Source organism: Pinus tabuliformis, chromosome 5_2 (genome assembly GCF_031772625.1).
Source record: "Pinus tabuliformis cultivar Carrire ecotype Pingquan chromosome 5_2, CPIR1, whole genome shotgun sequence".
Lineage (NCBI taxonomy): Eukaryota > Viridiplantae > Streptophyta > Pinopsida > Pinales > Pinaceae > Pinus > Pinus tabuliformis.
The window spans coordinates 1,055,873,363-1,055,893,294 of NC_142306.1; the positions used below are offsets into that span (position 1 = coordinate 1,055,873,363).

The 19,932-nt window shown below is 34.7% G+C and overlaps 1 long non-coding RNA gene across 5 annotated transcripts; it reads left to right on the forward strand.

Moving 5' to 3' along the window:
- The first annotated feature begins 2,157 nt into the window (after positions 1 to 2,157).
- LOC149162862 (uncharacterized) lies at positions 2,158 to 3,128 on the forward strand. Of its 5 annotated transcripts, none has more exons than XR_016261607.1 (4): positions 2,158 to 2,456; positions 2,571 to 2,619; positions 2,695 to 2,740; positions 2,837 to 3,128. It is a non-coding gene; the product is annotated as an uncharacterized LOC149162862 (long non-coding RNA). The 5 variants fall into 5 exon arrangements; XR_016261606.1 differs by having other exon boundaries at positions 2,158 to 2,400; XR_016261603.1 differs by having other exon boundaries at positions 2,158 to 2,349.
- The last annotated feature ends 16,804 nt before the right edge of the window (positions 3,129 to 19,932 follow it).

The following is a 19,932-nucleotide window of genomic DNA, read 5'->3' on the forward strand; positions in this document are numbered from 1 at the left end:
TTATTCTAAATCAAGTTTAGAAAAGTTTTTTTTTTGTTTTCTGTTCATTGTTACACTAAATTGGTGTTGATCTACATATTAGTGTTTCTTATTTAGTTGGCTATGCTAGTAAAATAGCTATAGAAATATCCATTTATGCATATCATTCTAAATTAGGCTTAGAAAATATTTTGTTTTTAATCTTCTATTTGTTTGCTTTTCCTCTAGATCCTGTTAATGAAATAGTTATAGATATGAATATTATTCTGAATTAGATTTAGTTTTTTTTTTTTTTTTTGCTAATATGCATATTAGTGTTTCATTACTTAGTTGGTTGTGCTAGTGGAATAATTGTAGACATATTACTATATGCCTACTATTCTAAATTAGGTTTATAAAATGCCTTCTTTTTTTTCATTTTTTGGGGATTGTTTTTCCCTTCTAATTATGTTAGTGGAATAACTATGCATATATTGATGTATGCACATTATTCTAAACTAGGTTTAGAAAGGTTGTTTTTTGTCTTTTTCTTTCTAATAATATATTAGTTTTGATATGTAAATTAGTTTTTCCCTATTTAGTTGGTTAGTATGCATACCATTCTAAATTAGGTTTAAATTTTATTTTATTTTTGTATTTTTATTTGTTTTTCATTATAATTGATTTTTTGAGCGTAACAATTGCACACACATTAATTCTAAATTAAGTTTCTTGGTTTTGGTCTTTCTGTAGTACTATATTGGTGTTGATCTTAGGTAAGTGTTTCCCTATTTAGTTGGTAGGGCCAATGGAATACTTATAAACATTTTGATGCACGCATACTATTCTAAAATGGAATAGTTATAGACATATTGATGTATGCATACTATTTTCAATTAGGTTTAAAAAATGTTTTTTTTTTTGGTCTTTTTTGTTTGTTTGTTTGTCTCTGCTTATTGTGCCACGTGAAATAGTTATAGATATATCATTGTTCCATATGATTTCAAATTAGGTTTAGAAAATTGTTGTTTTTTGTCCTTTTATTTACTGCAATACTATATTTGTATTGATTTGCAGTATTTCCCTATTTGGTTGGTTGTGCGAGTGAAATTGTTGTAGACATATTGATGTATACATAATGTTACAAATTAATTTTTAAAAATGTTGTTTTTTATCTTCTTCTTTTTTGTTTTAATAGTATATTGGTATTGATATGAAGATTACTATTTCTCCATTTAGATGGTTGTGCTAGTGGAATAGCTATAGACACATTGATGTGTGCATACCATTTTAAATTAGGTTCAGAAAAGGTTGTTTTTCTTGTATTTTTGTTTGTTTGTTTTTCCATTCTGATTGATTTTTTTAGTGGAACAATTATAAATACATTGATGTCTGGATACTAATTCTAAATTAGGTTTCTCGTATTTTGTTTTCTTATTTGTTGTAATATTGGCATTGATTTGCAAATTAGTGTTTCCCTATTTAGTTGGTTGTGTCAGTGGAATAGTTATAGACATATTGATGTATGCATACTAATCTAAATTAGGTTTTTTCTTTTGCCTTTTTATTTTTCTCTCTCTCGATTCAATGGAATGGTTATAAATATATTGATATTGCATATGGTTCCAAATTAGATTTAGAAAAATGTTGTTTTTTGTCTTTTTGTTTATTGTAATACTATATTGTGTTGATCTGCACATTAGTGTTTCCCAATTTAGTTGGTTGTGTTAGTGGAATTGTTATAGATATATTGATCCATGTATACTATTCTAAATTAGGTTTAGAAAATGTAATTTTTTTATCTTTTTGTTTGTTTTAATACCATATTGGTGTTTATATGTAGGTTAGTGTTCCCCTATTTAGTTGGTTGTGCCAATGGAATAGTTATAAACATATTGAAATATGCATACCATTTTAAATTAGGTATAGAAAATATTTTTTGGGGGGTATTTTTAGGTTTTTTTGTTTTTCCCTTGTAATTGATTTTGTTAGTGGAATAACTATAAATAATGATGGGCCCAACCCCCTCTTTACCTTTAACAACTATATAAAATGGAATGATGACTAATATGATTGTTTTGGTACTGATTAATTCTGGGATTAACGCTTAATCAACTGGTGATTACAATAGTCGCGTAGATATTTTGGTTCTGGCTTTAATTACTTGTACCTACACCGATGTGTGATGGACATGTGCCCCTGCCTTGTAAAACACCCTCCCGCCTTGGTTAATTCTCTCAACCCTAATCACTTGGTCATTTGTTTGTTGGCTCTGTGGTGGCTCGAGGGTTTCCTCTGTTGTTCTCCGCCGCTGATTTCTCTGTATGATTTTTCTACCACTGATGTTGTTTCTTGGCCCTGGTCTGGCCACGATCTCTGCTCCACCAGTTGGTGAGGTTGCTTGATGTTTTGTGCTTGTTTGATTCTTTGTATCCGCGTTGGGTGAGATCTTTCAATCCGTGGAAAATGTGCTTGTTGTGGAAGCTTTCAACTCCTCTGTGTGTATTCTCTGCAAGTCGTTTTTCTAGTTGTTAACGAGTGCTTTCATCTCTATTTCTTCCGCTCAGCTGCTCTTGAGATTTATTGGTTTATGTCTTCGGTTTTGATTGCAGGTTGTGGTATCAAGGGTTCATGGCTTCAGCTTTGTCCACCAATGGCAAGGTAAGTTCTTGCTCTAAGCTATCATCAACTCTCGCTTTTTCTTCCGTTACTGAAATAGCCGCTCATTGTGAGCAGAGAACCCTCCGATGGCTGCAACCTCGAAAGATCGTCTCCTCTGTTAGTAAGTTCTCCGAACCCTGGAACTCTCTGTTGTTTTCGTTTCTTCGGCTCTGCTTTGCTATGGTTATCATGCTCTGTTTTTGGTGGATGCTTACAGGTCGGCTCCGGAGAACCTGGTTACCACTATTGTGTGTGCTGGAAAGACCCGGTAGGGTCACTCCTTGATAACTCTATCTATTTGATTTGGTTTGTTGTCGTTGGCTTAATGATGGCCTAGCTAGGTTTTAGGCTCAGAGAACTTTGTCTTTACTTCTATATGGTGTTGTTGTAGGCCTCTGGTCTTGCACAGTCGTAGTTTATGCTTGTGGCTGTAGGGTTTGTATTTTAGGGTTTCTCAACCCGTTTTCCCATTGTGAACCTTGTTGAACTTGGATAGCATTTAAATTTTATATGGGCTGTAATTTGTATTGATAGAGACTATTTTGTTTCTCTTTGTAAATAAAAGAAAAGGATTCTGTTGTTCAAGAATTACCTGTGTTGTTTCATTCTATTTCGCTGTCTGGAACTGTGTTTTGTTAAGGCTTCCTTTCGCTCTATTTGCTTTGATTTATCTGGGGCTCCAACGATTGTCCGAACTTCTATCGGTTCTCCTGCTTTTGACACTTGAAGTGTTTGGCTGTCTATAAGACTGTTAAATTCATGTAGATAGAGAAATGTATATGCTATGTAAAAACAAAATATTATCTTTCACTCAGTATTAGATAACACAGATTAAAGGACTGTGAATGGACTGCTATGGGAATTCAAATGTAGACTTCTGTTTTGCAGAGATTTCTATTACTTTTTCCTCTTTCAAAATCGAACCTGTTACAATACATTCTTCTGTCTTTTGAATGATTTTAAAAACAGTTTTCTTAATGGTTGTTAGTTACATTTGATGGTTTTCTCAGTTTCTATAACTGTTGTTTTTTCTATGTTGTAATTTGTAAAAATTAACATGAGGAAATAAAAATAAAAATAGTTAACTACAACAGTTTTTTTTTTTAAATCGACCTTTACCTTCCTAAATGCTACATCACTAAGAAATTAAAATAAAAATGAAAACTAAGATGTTCACTTGAATTTTTTTTCCTCGGTCCTCACAAAGACCAAATGACCCTCTGTCATGATGACCCCCTTCAGCTAGATGCTCCTGCATCAGGCTCCCGGGGTAATAAAAATTCATGGCTCCGTTCCATGAGCTCCTCCACAGAATAACCTGCTTGTTGTATCTGTGCCGCGTCAAGCCACGAACTATCCTCAATGGGACTGTTCTTCCACTTGACAAGGTACCGCAGGTACTCCTTTCTGCGATTTTTCTTGGCCACCTATGTGTTGAGACTTTTCTCGATCTCATGGGGCTAAGCCGAATGCATTTTCTTCATCCAAGAACTGCTTTCAACCTCGGTGTCCTGTTCTGGTCGCACCACACTGTCATCTTCAGGACTAGCAGTATATCGGAACAGATCTGCCAAGTTGAAAATAAGCGATATGCCTATACCCGATGGCAGCTGTAATTCATAAGCATTGGCTGAGAATTTACGCAGAATTTTACAGGGGCCAATCTTCTTATATTTCAGCTTATTATATTCACCCTTAGGGAACCGTTCTTTGCGTAAGTGTGCAAGACTTCATCCCCCACATTAAACTGTACTTCATACCACCTTAATCTACCTGTTGTTTATATCTGTGACTGTTGTCTAGCAATTTTGATTTTACCTGCTCGTGTAAGTCATTCATTGCTTTGGAAAAATATTCCCCATTAGCACTTCTTTTTTCCAATTTTCCCAGATCCTGCAACTCATGCACTCCGCAAGGGTGCATGCCATACAAGATATGAAAAGGACTGTACCCTATGCTACAGGTTGGTGAATCATTATAAGTGATTCCGCCTGAGCAAGCACGCAATCCCACAACCGTGAATTTTCTCATCAGGCTCCATAGCATGTTTCCCAAACTCCTGTTCACCACTTCTGTTCGCCTGTCAGTCTGTGGGTGATATGCGGAGCTGAAATTTAACTGTGTGTCCAATTTCTTCCATAGGGTGCGCCAAAAGTTCCCTGTAAATTTCACATCCCTGTCCGAGATAATGGACCTCGATAAGCCATGCACCCTGACGATTTCCATGAAAAACAATTGTGCTACGTGAGTGGCATCACTGGTTTTTCGATAAGGAATGAAATTCGCCATTTTCGAAAACCGGTCTACTACCACCATCACCGAGTCGAAACCTCGCTCCATCCTTCGTAGATCCAAGACAAAACCCAAGCTGATTGAGTCCTGTGGTCTACTTGTAATAGGTAGTGGCATGTAGAGTCCTGCATTTTGGTTATGTCATTTCACCAATCGGCACACTTTACACCTATTCACATATTGATGCACGTCCCATCACATCTTTGGCGAGTAATAAAAGTGTCCTAGCTGTTCTAATGTTTTGTCTATGCCGAAATGCTCAGCTAGACCTCTGTTGTGCTTCTCCTGAATGATATTCTCTCTCATCGAACAATCGAGAATGCATAGTTGTCCCCCTTTAAACAATATCTTCTCCTATAAATTATAGTCCAACCATGGACTGTTGTTTCTCAGCAAAGGATTCTGACAGGCTTCATAAGCCTCTTTGAAATACGCGTCGATCTAATACAAGTCTTTCAAATGCTCAAAGCCCAACACTTGTATTGTACTCTCATGCAAGAGAAAAGCTCTTCTGCTCAATGCATCTGCCATCTTGTTGGCCTGCCCGCTAATGTGTTTCAACACAAAAGTGAAACTCTATAAATATTCGACCCACTTAGAATGCTTGTGATTCAGCTTATGTTGTTGCATCACATATTGCAGTGTAGAGTTATCAGAAAATAAAACAAACTCACTTTCCAGTAGATAGTGTCTCCAATGCTTCAGTGCTTGGATGACAACATAGAATTCTTTGTCATAAGATGAGTACTTATGCCTTCTCTCATTCAACTTCTCATTGAAAAATGCAATAGGTTTGTCTTCTTGGCTAAGTACAGCTCCAATGGCCATACCGCTTGCATCACAATGGACTTGGAAGAGCTTATTAAAATCAAGCAATCTTAGGATTGACCTCTCAGTGATTTTTTTCTTCAATAACTGGAAGCTCCTCTCTATTGCTTCAGTCCAATGGAAAGGCTGACTCACCTTCTTAATAGTATCCAACATACGTGTGCAGATTCCACTAAAATCTCTGATAAATTTATGATAAAAACTTTCCAACCCATGAAAACTACGAACCTCAAATAGGCTCTTTGGGGATGGCCAGCTAATAATAGCTGCAAATTTTTCTGGGTCCATCTTCAACTCGTTCTCTGTAATCACAAAACCCAGATAAAGCAGTTCTCTTCGAAAAAAGTACATTTTTTTAGATTTATCAGCAGCTTATTCTGCTGCAATTTCTCCAACACACTTCGAACATTCAAAAGTGTTCCTCCTTAGTCTTGCTAAAAATTAATATATCATCAAGATACACTATCACAAACTTTCCAATGAACTCTTTCAGCATTTCATTCATCAGTCGCATAAAGGTACTAGGGGCATTACTTAATCCGAATGGCATTACCAGCCACTCATACAGCCCTTCATTAGTCTTGAATGTTGTTTTCCATTCATCCCCTTCCCTGATCCGGATCTGGTAGTAATCACTCTTCAGATCGATCTTCGAGAAGTATGCTACCCCGCTTAGAGAGTCCATCATATCGTCCATATGTGGCAGTGGAAACCTGTACCTGATAGTAATCTTATTGATGGCCCTCGAATCCGTGCACATTCGCCATTATCCTCCTTTCTTCAGAGCAAGAACTATCGGAACTGTGCAGGGGCTCAAACTCTCCCTTATCAATCCTTTATCTAGCAATTCCTACACCTGTTTTCTGATCTCCTCATTATCTTTGGGGATCATTCGATATGCTGCCTTGTTCGGTAGACTTGCTCCAGGTATAAAGCCAATGTGATGACTAATACTTCTCTTAGGAGACAGTTTATCTGGTAGATCATTCACTACAATATCACTAAACTCCTGCAACATCTCCTGAATTTATTCTGGTAAATCTGAAATTTCAGTGTGTAGTAACATCATCTTTGGCCTCCTTAATACTACATAATTTACTTCATTGTCTTCAATCTGCTTTAAGAATTCCTTTCCTCCCATCAGTAACGCTTTTACTCCACTCGTTTCTGTTGTTTCTTCCTCCTTGATGGGTACAAGCGTGTGCTTAATCCCATCCTTGAAAAACTTGTAACAGTTTGTCTTTCCATCATGCACTACCTTCCTGTCATACTGCCATGGTCTCCCTAGCAGTATGTGACACACATCCATTGGCATTATATCGCAAATAACTTTATCTTTGTACTTACCAATGTGGAACTCAACCTCACATTGTTCATCAACCAACAGTTGATGCCCTTTCTGCAACCATGACACCTTATAAGGTGTGGGATGCTTCAGCCTCTTCAAGCCCAACTTCTCCACCATCTCTGTGGCGACTAGATTATCCGTGCTCCCATTGTCGACAATCAGCTTGTAGCATTTTCTGTGCAACTTGCAAACTGTCCAGAATAATGCCTTCCTTTGAGTTGGGTTAGCTATCTCATTTGCTGGTTTCAGCGTTACCTTATTTAAAATCAAGGCCTCCCCTATTTCTGGTACATTCTCTACCTCCTAGGGTGGTGCCTTTGCTTCATCTGTTTGTGCAATATATGTTCCCCTTGTCCCGTCCTGCTCTCCTTCAGGACACTCATAGGACTTGTGCCCCCACTTATGGCACCTGTAACATTGTACGGCAGCTTCTCTACCTCGGCCACTACCTATTCCATGCTGGTATGGCCTTCCCCTTCTCACATTACCATCCTTCTCCATTGTCCTTGAAGTTTTCGAGCTGCTGTCTTCATCATTGGGGTTAGCAGCTTTGCCTCTGCCAAAAACTCGTCCTCTTCCTCTGCCAGATCCTCCTCCTCTTCTGGCATTCTATTTTCTATTTATCTTCTCTTCCGCCTTCAAGGCACTTTGATAAGCCTCATCTATAGTTCTGGGCAAAAGAATGCTTATTTCATCTAATATATCCAACCTCAAACCATTTACGAATCTCGTTGTTTTCTCTGGAGTGTCCTCCACATAACCTGCCCTCAGGTTCATCCGGTAGAATTCCTCCATGTATTCTTTCACTGTCATTCCCTTCTGTTTCAAATTTTGTACTTGTCGGTACATGGCGATCTGATAACCTTTGGGCAGAAATTTTCCCTTCAACTTAGCTTCCATCCTGGTCCACTTCTCGATTGGTTTCTTGTTCAACCTCTTCCTTTCTCCCTGTACACTATCCCACCATAAGGTTGCATGCCCTTTTAGTCTGGTGGCAACAAACTTCACTCTCTTATCTTCGTTGATATCTTCATACTCAAAGTACTTATTTAGCTCACTGAGCCAATCCAGCAATACCTCTACTGACAAACTTCCATCATATCTAGAAATCTCTTACTTTGGCTTACTACTTGCTACCAAGACTGATTTCAACAACCTGATCTTCGGTCCTTCATCGTATGATACATCTGTTGTTGTTGTAGCTTCCTCATCACTTTCATCTCCTCCATCAGGATCCCTTCTTCTCCCTGCTTCTACTGCCGCCAGTCAGGCGTTTAGGATCCGAATTTCCTCTCTTAGTCCTTCGTCTACTGCTCTGCGTATACCTCTCCCATGGCCTCGTCTTCCAACTTGCATTTCTGTTAAGATAACTCAATTTTCCTGCTCTGATACCACTTGATGGGTCCAGCCCCCTATTTACCCTTAACAACTATATAAAATAGAATGATGATTAATATGATTGTTTTGGTAATGATTAATTCTGGGATTAACGCTTAATCAACTGGTGATTACAATAGTCGCATATATATTTTGGTTCTGGCTTTAATTACTTGTACCTGCACCAATGCGTGATGGACATGTGTCCCTGCCTCGTAAAACACCCTCTCGCCTTGGTTAACTCTCTTAACCCTAATCACTTGGTCATTTGTTTGTTGGCTCTGTGGTGGCTCAAGGGTTTCCTCTGTTGTTCTCTGGTGCTGGTTTCTCTGTATGATTTTGCTGCCACTGATGTTGTTGCTTGGCCCTGGTCTGGCCGTGATCTCTGCTCCACCGGTTGGTGAGGTTGCCTGCCATTCTGTGCTTGTTTGATTCTCTGTATCCGCGTTGGGTGAGGTCTTTCAGTCTGTGGAAAATGTGCTCGTTATGGAAGCTTTCAACTCCTTTATGTGTATTCTCTGCAAGTCGTTTTTATAGCTATTAACGAGTGCTTTCATCTCTATTTCTTCCGCTCAGCTGCTCTTGAGATTTATTGGTTTTATGTCTTCGGTTTTGATTGCAAGTTGTGGTCTCAGGGGTTCATGGTTTCAACTTTGTCCACTAATGGCAAGGTAAGTTCTTGCTCTACGCTATCACCAAATCTTGCTTTTTCTTCCATTACTGAAACAACCACTCCTTGTGAGCAGAGAACCCTCTAGTGGCTGCAACCTCGAAACATCGTCTCCTCTGTTGGTAAGTTCTCCGAACCCTAGAACTCTCTGTTGTTTTTGTTTCTTCGGCTCTGCATTGTTGTGGTTCTCATGCTCTGTTTTCGATGGGTTCTTGCAGGTGGAGTCAGCTCCAGAGAATCTGGTTACCACTCTTGTGCATGCTTGCAAGACCCGATAGGGTTGCTCCTTGATAACTCTATGTACTTGATTTGGTTTGTTATCGTTGGCTCAATGATGGCCTGGCTAGGTTTTAGGCTCAGATAACTTTGTCTTTACTTCTGTATGGTGTTTCTGTAAGCCTCTAGTCTTGCACAGTCATAGTTTATGCTTGTGGCTATAGGGTTTGTATTTTAGGGTTTCTCAACCCATTTTCCCGTTGTGAACCTTGTTGAACTTGGACAACATTTAAATTTTATATGGGCTGTAATTTGTATTGACAGAGGCTATTTCGTTTCTCTTTGTAAATAAAAGAAAAGTATTCTATTGTTCAAGAATTACATGTGTTGTTTTGTTCTATTTCGTTGTCTGGAATTGTGTTTTTTCAAGGCTTCCTTTCGCTCTATTTGCTTTGATTTATCTGGGGCTCCAATGATTGCCCGGACTTCTGTCAGTTCTCCTGCTTTTGACACTTGAAGTGTTTGGCTGTCTATAAGACTGTTAAATTCATGTAGATAGAGAAATGTATATGCTCTATAAACATAAAAGATTTTCTTTCACTCAGTATTAGGTAACACAGATTAAAGGACTGTGAATGGACTGCTATGGGAATTCAAATGTAGACTTCTGTTTTGCAGGGATTTCTATTACTTTTTCCTCTTTCAAAATCGAACCTGTTACAATACATCCTTCTATCTTTTGAATTATTTTGAAAATAGTTTTCTCTTAACTGTTGTTAGTTACATTTGATGGTTTTCTCAATTTCTATAACTGTTGTTTTTCTACGTTGTAATTTGTAAAAATTAACATGAGGAAATAAAATAAACAGTTAACTACAACAGCTTTTTTTTTTTTAAATCGACCTTTACCTTCCTAAATGCTACATCACTAAGAAATTAAAATAAAAATGAAAACTAAGATGTTCACTTGAATTTTTTTTCCTCGGTCCTCACAGAGACCAAATGACCCTCTGTCATGATGACCCCCTTCAGCTAGATGCTCCTGCATCAAATAAATTAATGTTTCCATACGAATTCTAAATTAGGTCTAGAAACTATTTTTTTTTTTTTGTTTGTTATAATACTATATTGGTATTGATATACAAATTAGTGTTTCCTTATTTGGTTAGTTGTACCAGTGGAATAGTTATAAACATATTGATACATGCATACAATTTTAAATTGGGTTTAGAAAATGTTTTTTTTTGTCTTTTTGCTTGTTTTAATATTATATTAGTACTGATCTACATATTAGTGCATGTTTCCCTATTTTTTTGGTTGTTTCAGTGCAATAATTATAAGCATATTAATGTATGCATATTATTCTAAATTAGGTTGGTAAAATTATTATTTTTTTGTTTTTTTTTTATTTGTTTGTTTTCCCTCCCAATTGATTTTGGGAGTGGAACAATTATAAATATATTTTCTATTAATCAATATTTATAAATATTTTGCCCAATAAATAATTTTATTAAATATATTACCCAATAATTCTAAGTATATTTTCTATTCGTCACTTCCAAAATAAATTGGGAGGGAATATATATTTTTATGTATGTATATTAGTTTAAATTTGGTTTAGGATATCAAAAGGTATTTTTTTATGAAAGCAATTATGTTTTGTTCATGATTATTTTTTAACAAAAATTATTAAAAATTTGACACCTCAATAGTATTACAAGATAATGACCTTGTGGATGTGTAGTTGGAGGAGCTTCAACATCCAAAGGAATGGCCAAGCAAGAAACCTACTAGGAAAAGTAAGCAACATAAATCTATATTATTTTATCTATCTATTGTAGTAAAATCATCAAAACATCGTATTCATGCAAAGGATGAGTAGAGGAAAAGTCTCTTTCACGATGAAGGAAAAAATATCTTCTACACGAAATCAAGAAAAAATATTACCAACCATGTGAATTTGATTTCTATGGTAGAAATGAAATATATATATGAAAATGGAAAAGATCAACATTGGTATAGTGGACAATTTGTATTTTTATAGGAATTGTATATTTAAGAACCTGGCTCTTCAACATCAATGCATTGTGCTACCAAGTTGAAACAAAGTATATTTTCTATTAATGTTAGAGTGATTAATCTTTTATTACACTCTCCAGTTTGTCCAATAAGTTAAGTGATTCACTATATTTTTATGGGTGTTCTTTTTATGATAGTGTATATAATTTTGATGCATAAGCCATTTGATGGCAATATATTGTGAAAAGATAATCACTCAAGCTTAAGGCTCTATTACTAATCTTATAACACTATACATAAATTATCAAAAAAATCATAAACAATTATTTTAAAAATTAATATCTATGTTTTCTATATTTAAGATTAGAAAGTAATGTAATGACTAACTTGAATGTTTTATCAAATTAATTTTGAGCATTGTGTATCTTCTTAACTACAGAAACTACTAAGTTTCCAAAGCATGATTGAATATGTAGGTTTTAAAATACATTAAAAGCATGAGGTATGCCTAGTCATATAATGATTTAGTGTAACTTGTGTATATAAGTCAAGTTATACAAACTAAGTTGCATGACAAGGTTTTCAAATAACTTCATATATTTGTGCAAACTGAAAAGTTGTGAAGTGCAATAAATCCTATGCACCAAAATAGAAATTAAAGTCATATGAAATAAGGATAGGATATTATTCCAACAAAATCACATATATATGATGTGGAATTCATTGTATCTATTAGAACAATAGGTTGGTAAGTAAAGATAAGTAGATGTTAACTTTCATGTGCATTGTACATGTATGTTTGAATCTTGAGGTTACCAAGGGTAAGGTGAGATATATCAATAATGTAGAATATAATATTATTAAAAATATTCACAGTGAAAAGATAGACATAAAAAACCATATTTATTATAACATAGTTTTGTATTTACAATTTGCAATCCACCCACAATCAAGAAACTCTAAGAAAGTATGTGAAGGTGTTATAGGATAGGTGTGGAAAATAAACTAACTAAACCCCACCCAATTCATTCAATCCATTTACTAGTTTCAACATTAGGTAATGAACACAACAATTCAATCAAGTATTTTCTCCATTTCTCACCATCATCTTACATAAAATTTCTTGAAAACGACATCTTGATTTCCTTCCACTACCTCTCTCATATGTCTAACATTGGTAGTTGCAAAGTCAAATCCCTTAGAGTCCTAGAATGGTAATTAATGTCACCCAAGGACCCCTAATGAGAATTAAATTTCTCACCAACCCTTTATTCCCTCTATACTTCAAATAAAATAGAGTTCAATCCTTCATCCTACATAATTATTTACAAAGGAACTATGTTTAAGAGGATTCTCGGTTTCCATAGGTAAAGGAGTCATAGGATTCTCGGTTTCCATAGGTAAAGGAGTCGTTTTTGCAATAGAGGTTAGTATTTCATATTTGTTCATTGAGGTGACTTGATGCATTTAACCCAAATAAAATGTAATTATGTGATTCCTATTACTTATTGCATAATTTGGAATGTTATTCAACCTTATGTGTCCCCCATTGCAATTTTATGTAATGTATGTTAATTGAAAAACATATCAATAAGCTTTCACAAGACCACTATCAACTATGGGCTCTCATTGCGTTTTATCTAGACACAGTCGTGGATTTCATGCTAGAAAATCAATTTAACACAAAGCTCATTTTTCAAAAATGATATTCTGCGTAGTCTCGGGTTGAAAAATAGCCTTTGGTGTCATAATTCAAGTCAAAAAAATTATTTTGTTACCAAAAATGGATGGAAATAGTTTTTCTTTCACTCAATCATCTACAACCACATCATGTCCCAATTGTAAATTTTAGAGAAAAACAATTCGTTAATTACTATTAATTGTGGTTTCTCAAAGATATTACCTAAGTGGTATGAATGGTTCCCATGCTTAATTGATCATCTTTATTTTTATTATCTTATATCTTCTCTATTGAAAGTGCATTAGGAATCCACGCGTTATCTCCAAAGTTGCACCCAAATGACTTTATGGAAAATTTTGTATGGAGTAAATCTTAATAACTTACACAAATTATTTGTTTGTTGGATTGTGGTCTACTAGTAAGGGGGGACACTTGGTTAGTAGCATCTCTTAAACTGAAAAGGACTAGGCTTATGTGGTTGCTTATGTGGTTTTTGTATATGGTTTGTGCCTATTGTACATGAAACAAAGTTTCTTATTTCCTCAATTTAAAGAAAGCGTGTTTCAATGGATTAAAAAAGTAGCATAAAGATTTGCAATTTTATGCCTCATTTTTTTTATATAACGATTATCCACAACTCAATTAGCGTATAGGCATGTGTCATGATTCATGAGTGTTCATTTTGCAAAATGAAAGACTTTTTTAAATTGAGAAAGGGGAGTTTTTTGTTGAGGAATAGGTCCATTAACTAGGATTTAATTTCGATAATGCTAGGAAAAAAGAATTCCATAATTGTTATTTGAACCGTAAGAAGTAGGCATATGGCCTATTAAATTTTACAACAAGGATACTTGCATAAATAAATAATGGTATCTACTTATCATCACTATGAAGCATAAACATAGAATTGCTCTACTAATGTCATTACATAGGATTATATAACTTTTAGGGAACCAACTGTAATTTTGTTCATTCTTTTAGTTGGTCATTCCATAAAAACTTCCCAATAAATTGATGGCTTCCCCTTATTCCTTTGCGTGAGGCAATTTGAATGGCCATCTCCATCATTGTAGGTGTTATTTCTCACCATGCACCAATTTAAAAGGGCTTAAAATAAATTATATTCACACTTTATTGACCATTGAATTAAGGTTGGGATTAATGAAATAGAATGCCCAACTTCCAAATACATTGAGTTAAAAAAAATGGGATTCATTGCATTAATTTGGTCTAATGGAAATAAACATTTCACTAGTTGTATCTATTTCTCAATTCTTCATCCACAACAAGATTTATTGTAAGTTTATTGGTACCATGCTTAAAGTGCAATCAAGCTATGACTTGTGGATCACATAATGAAGTTGTAGCCAAGCATTCAAAAAATTGAAGTGATAGGACATCTACATATTGGTGCCTTGGACTTGCATGTGCCAAGGGAAGTTCCAATGCATGGTTGTATGATGTTGTGTATTTAGCAAGTTTTGCACCAATGGTTTAGAAAAACAATACCCAAGAGAATGTTGTAAAATATGGCTAATGATTACTCACACCCATGGTTAAGCAACTCATGGTGTAAAGTTCCAAATTAATTAATTGACATTACAATATTACAAGAAAATGATTTTTTACCGATGTAGGGAACAAAACATATGGCAATAAGTAGGAATTCAATGCATGGCTAATTTTGGGGGTTGACTTGTGGGTGTATCAATTAGTTCACAACTATTTTATGCAAGAGATAAAAGTGAATTGGTGATTGGATTTAATGCATAGTAGAGCAAAGAATTGATATAGTGCTAGAGTGCTTTTTGTGGTTTACACAATACTCAAACAACAATTAAAACCTAAAATTGAAAAAAATTATAGAAACTCAATAACAACAATAAATTCACACCATATATATATATATATATATATATATATATATATATATATATATATATATATATATATATATATATATATGTATATATATATATATATATATATATATATATGTATATATATATATATGTATATATATGTATATATATATATATATATATATATATATATATATATATATATATATATATATATATATATATATATATATATATATATATATATATATATATATATATATATATATATATATATATATATATATATATATATATATATGTATATATATATATGTATATATATATATGTATATATATATATATGTATATATATATGTATATGTATATATGTATATATATATATATATATATATATATATATATATATATATATATATATATATATATATATATATATATATATATATATATATATATATAACTCTAGAAGCCCAATTTGGAAGAAAACCAGGTTCTAGAAAATTAAGTAGTAAATTGATTACAAAAGGGTGACCTATATATAGATTTAGTGCATTGTTACTCGTCGGAAAGAAATTTTTAAATGGATATGGCTCAACAACAATCTTCTCTCCTCGTGGCACAAACTCAATGTCTTCTTCCACTCCGATCATCAAGTTGACTACTCTTTGAGCTCTCATATTTAATTCTCTTCATTTCATCCTCATTTGCCCTCTCTCTCCATCCAATACTCTTCTTCTTCATAGTGCCATCCTTATATCGATTGCATATTCGAGGAGTATTCTAGAATCTAACAGAGAATAGTGAATTCAAACAATTGATTTTGCTTAGGTTTGTTAAATTTTGTAATATTTCATCCCAAGGGGGAAACTCAATTGGTGATTGCATTTTTGTGAAATTTGTGAAAACTGAGACATCTAAGGTTCAAATCCCCCCAGTTGTCACCCTGTTTACAAAGAGGATAGGTCGTAAACCCCCAAAGGTTTACTAGTAGTTATGTGTCAGGCGGACTGCTAGGTTCCTCTGGGATACAAAAACAGACAAATTGTAATATTAAAGGCATTTGGAATAGGAATAATAATTAGTGAAATGAAAGGAATACGTGGTTGAATCAAACCAAAACAGAGTATTTGGAATATGAATAATAATTAGTGAAATGAAAGGCAGACGTGGTTGGATTGGTGGGCCTTCCCAACCAGCTACGTCACCTATGTTTAGGATTTAAAACCCACATGGATTTTACACATGAATCATATATGAAACAGTACTGACACATTGCATTTGTATTAGCTTGATCCCAAATAATTACATATCAACATAATGTAGGAAACACTCAATGGTGGGTTGATCTAAAGCTAAAAAATATAATTCTCACCTCCCCTTCCTCCTATGTGATGTACAAAGGGCCGGGATTTATACATACACAAGAGAAAGCGAGTGAGGAGTTGGATCCATGAGATATACTATCTTTCTCATCAAGTACATTGGAAATTATCAACGAGAGCTAAGAAATAAAATGTGAGTGTATTTCCCATGCAATTCAAGATAATGATCCAACTGGTTCAACAACAAATTGGTTCTCTATGCACAATTTGGAAAATTGATTTATGTTGGACCAATGACTGCATTTCCATGGACCCCAATTTGTGTTTTAGTCAATGAAATTTTGACTGGCATCTAGTGCATTATGTAACGACCACTTATATGGTCCAATGGACATAAAAGCATATTGTGGTGTGTAGAATAAAACCCATGTCGCCCTTTTTGTCAAGAAGTAGTGTAACCATCACAAACTTGGAGGTAATTATAGGAACCTATGGAGGTTACCAAATTCACTTAAAAATCATCATTAGTAGCATAAAACCTCTAATTAAGTCTCATAATCATGCTAAAACATTGGAATATATGTACAATATCAACAAATTACATTGTAGATCTCTTTTAGTGACTTTTTGTGAAAAGGCATGAAACAATGACATCACTTGGTCAAAAATGGGTGTTATATGGGGTTAAAAAGGAGGAAGACTAGCAATAAAACCATGTCAATATTGAGCCCTGGCAACCCTCAACATACTCTTAATCATCACTCAATACTATGTGAACCATCAAGGTCTCTTAACAGAACTGGAAGGGGCTAACTTCTTGACCTCCTTGCCTAAATTTGTCATCCTAAAATGGAAACTACCAGTATCTTAGGTGACCTTGGTTCAACCTTTGAAGCTTCATTCTCATCATCCTTCGTCAATGGAATAGGCTCATGTCACCTTTTATATGTAAAGTCTTCCTCAAATTTTACATCTGTGTTTTCTTTTATCTTCCTTTGCTATAGAATATAGACCCTATATGCCTTTGAAGTCCTAATAAAACCCACAAATAAACCCGTATTACTAGAGAGATATAACTTGGTCATCCTTTCTCTAGGTGCATGGATATAAAATAAACAACCAAAGATGAAAAAATGACTTACCTCTTTATTCACACTAGTGAATGCCTCCTTTGGTGTCGTGTCATCCAAAATCATTTGAGGACAAACAAATTGGATGTAGATTGCTATGTTTCTTGCCTCTTCCCAAAGAAACATGGGCAAGTCCTAATCATGGTCATGGCCTTAGTATCCCCTATAATGGATCAATATTTTTTCTCTGCAACCCCATTTTGCTATGGTTTGTATAAAATTGTTAGCTCCTTATTGAATCTATTAGAAAACCATAAAGGAAAAAAGATTTTCTTATATTGATAATACTTGTGATATTATTATGTTCTTATTAACTTCTTTATGTTCTTCCTTTATCTTCTTCTCATCAAGAAATCATCAAAGCAAAAAAACATGAAGATCTGGGACACCAAAAGTAGTCATTAGGCTAGGGCTAAAACCCCTATATAGGGGAAAACCCAATAAAAAAACTCTCCCTTCAATAGATTCAAAATGATATAGACCAAGACCTTAGACCAACAAACCTTCCTCCTCTACCAAGTTAGCATTCCAAGATGATTTAGAAATTTCCACCAGTCTCTTCTAGTCTAGCAGCTTCAACCCATCAACAAATCATAAATTTTGGCCCCAAATTCTCCAGAATTTTGGCCCCCTAGCTACTATATAATTTCGGACTGTTTTTATACTCTAGAACTTTGCATATGTGGGATAGGAGAGAAAAAATCGACTTCTCTAGGAAGACAATGTCATCCTTATTCGCTAACCCTTTCCACTTATTCCTTTGAAATTCATACTTTTTTTGGCCCTATAAGTTGCAGATAAAACTTATGTAGTGTGTCTGACAAATGAGGTCGAGTTGCTACCTTTATATGGGTGTTTCTTCCCCTTAGTTTAGGCCGACTTATCAAGTTTGAGGTTGACTTGGTGGAGGAGGCCTAATTGATATATTTTACAATAAAATAAATTTCTTCTTTGACAAATAGAGCCCAAGAAGGGTCTTTTGCATTATGACATGGACAAGGATACTTGACATAAACCCTAGAAGCCTTCAATGGAAGATTTGACCTAAAATAATTGACCCAAGCATGAAACCCATGCTTTAATAAGTCAATTTCATTAATAATAAAATTTATTTTTCTTTTCTTTTGATAAATACATTACATGATGAATCAAATATAATTATGAAGACTAGCACTAGTTACATTCTTTAACAATCCCTCTTAACTAGGGAGGTATTCATAATTACATATATATATACACGTACATGGAAGATATCAAAATGAACTACAAAGAGTTCTAGCACACTCAGTGTTATGGATTAGAAACCTCACCGAGGTATTCTATCTGAGTGGGACTAAGGGGACTCAAGATTTAGCCAACTCTAGGTACCATTAGGCTTTTAAGCTCTACCACCAACCCAGGGATCTAGGTGTGTATCCAAGGTCATGTGAAAAATCCTAAGTTGGAATCCTACTGCAGTAACTAATATTATCTCTCCTATTTGTTAAATAAATTAAACAAACTATTTTCAGTTTCTTATGGAAAATATTGAAATAAATACATTGCAGCCTTCACAAAATAAATATTGTGGAAAAATAAATGTAAGGAAATTTAGAGAAATTCTAGCACCCATATAAGCACATTGACACAATTATTTTTGGACAATCGTCCCCAGAAAAACCCAACTTGGGAAAACTGGTGCAGCAGATGAGGGTTTCTTTACTATTCTTCAGCAATAATTCATGTACAAGATATCACATAACAAAAATAGAGAAATAAACACTAAGATAAATTTAGCATTAAATTTTTTACTCTCCATAGCGATTTTCTGACCCCGAAACGAACCCTCTCCCCTCACGCTAGTCTCATTGCGTCATCCTCTGTGCAGTGCCCTGATGAACTGTGTCCTCTCTCACGTTGTCCCTTCCAGAATTATCCTACACTCTCGAACTACTGTTGATGCCATCTCCCTCTCCCCTACAAATCACCCTTTGGCTCTATCTTCTCTTGTTGAACTACAACCACTGAGAAAATTGATTTGCCTGGGCAACTCAGTATCTGCACTGGTGTTTTCTCCATCTATCCATCGACTTCTTCTTATAGTATTTTGTTGGAGCACCAACGACCAAGATTAAAATATAATTGATGGCCCAAATTAAGTCCCTGTCAATTCATGTGAGTTTTGAGATGATTCTCACAACATCTCAATTAATAATTATTAATTAACCATATTCCCTAAGTTTAGACTTAGTAAATAATTAAAAAAATTGGTTAATAATCTAATTGAGACACTTCTGGGTCGAATTTCCAGAAACGATTCTAGGTTTTGGAGAACTCATTCATTCTAACCTCTCCACAAAGTTTCGTGGCTAGAACACATACGATGCTACAAAAACTAACACTCCCTCTTAGCGAGGAAAGTGTTCTAGTGCTATTGCACCCTGTAGCAACACCTTATCTCTGCATAATCTCTTGTCACACTAACGATGTCTAGTTGTTTCTTCCCACCAACTACTGCGCAACTCTGATATGTGTTGCATTTGTGTCGTTGTTGACCCTGATGAACTTCTCTCAACTACTACACCT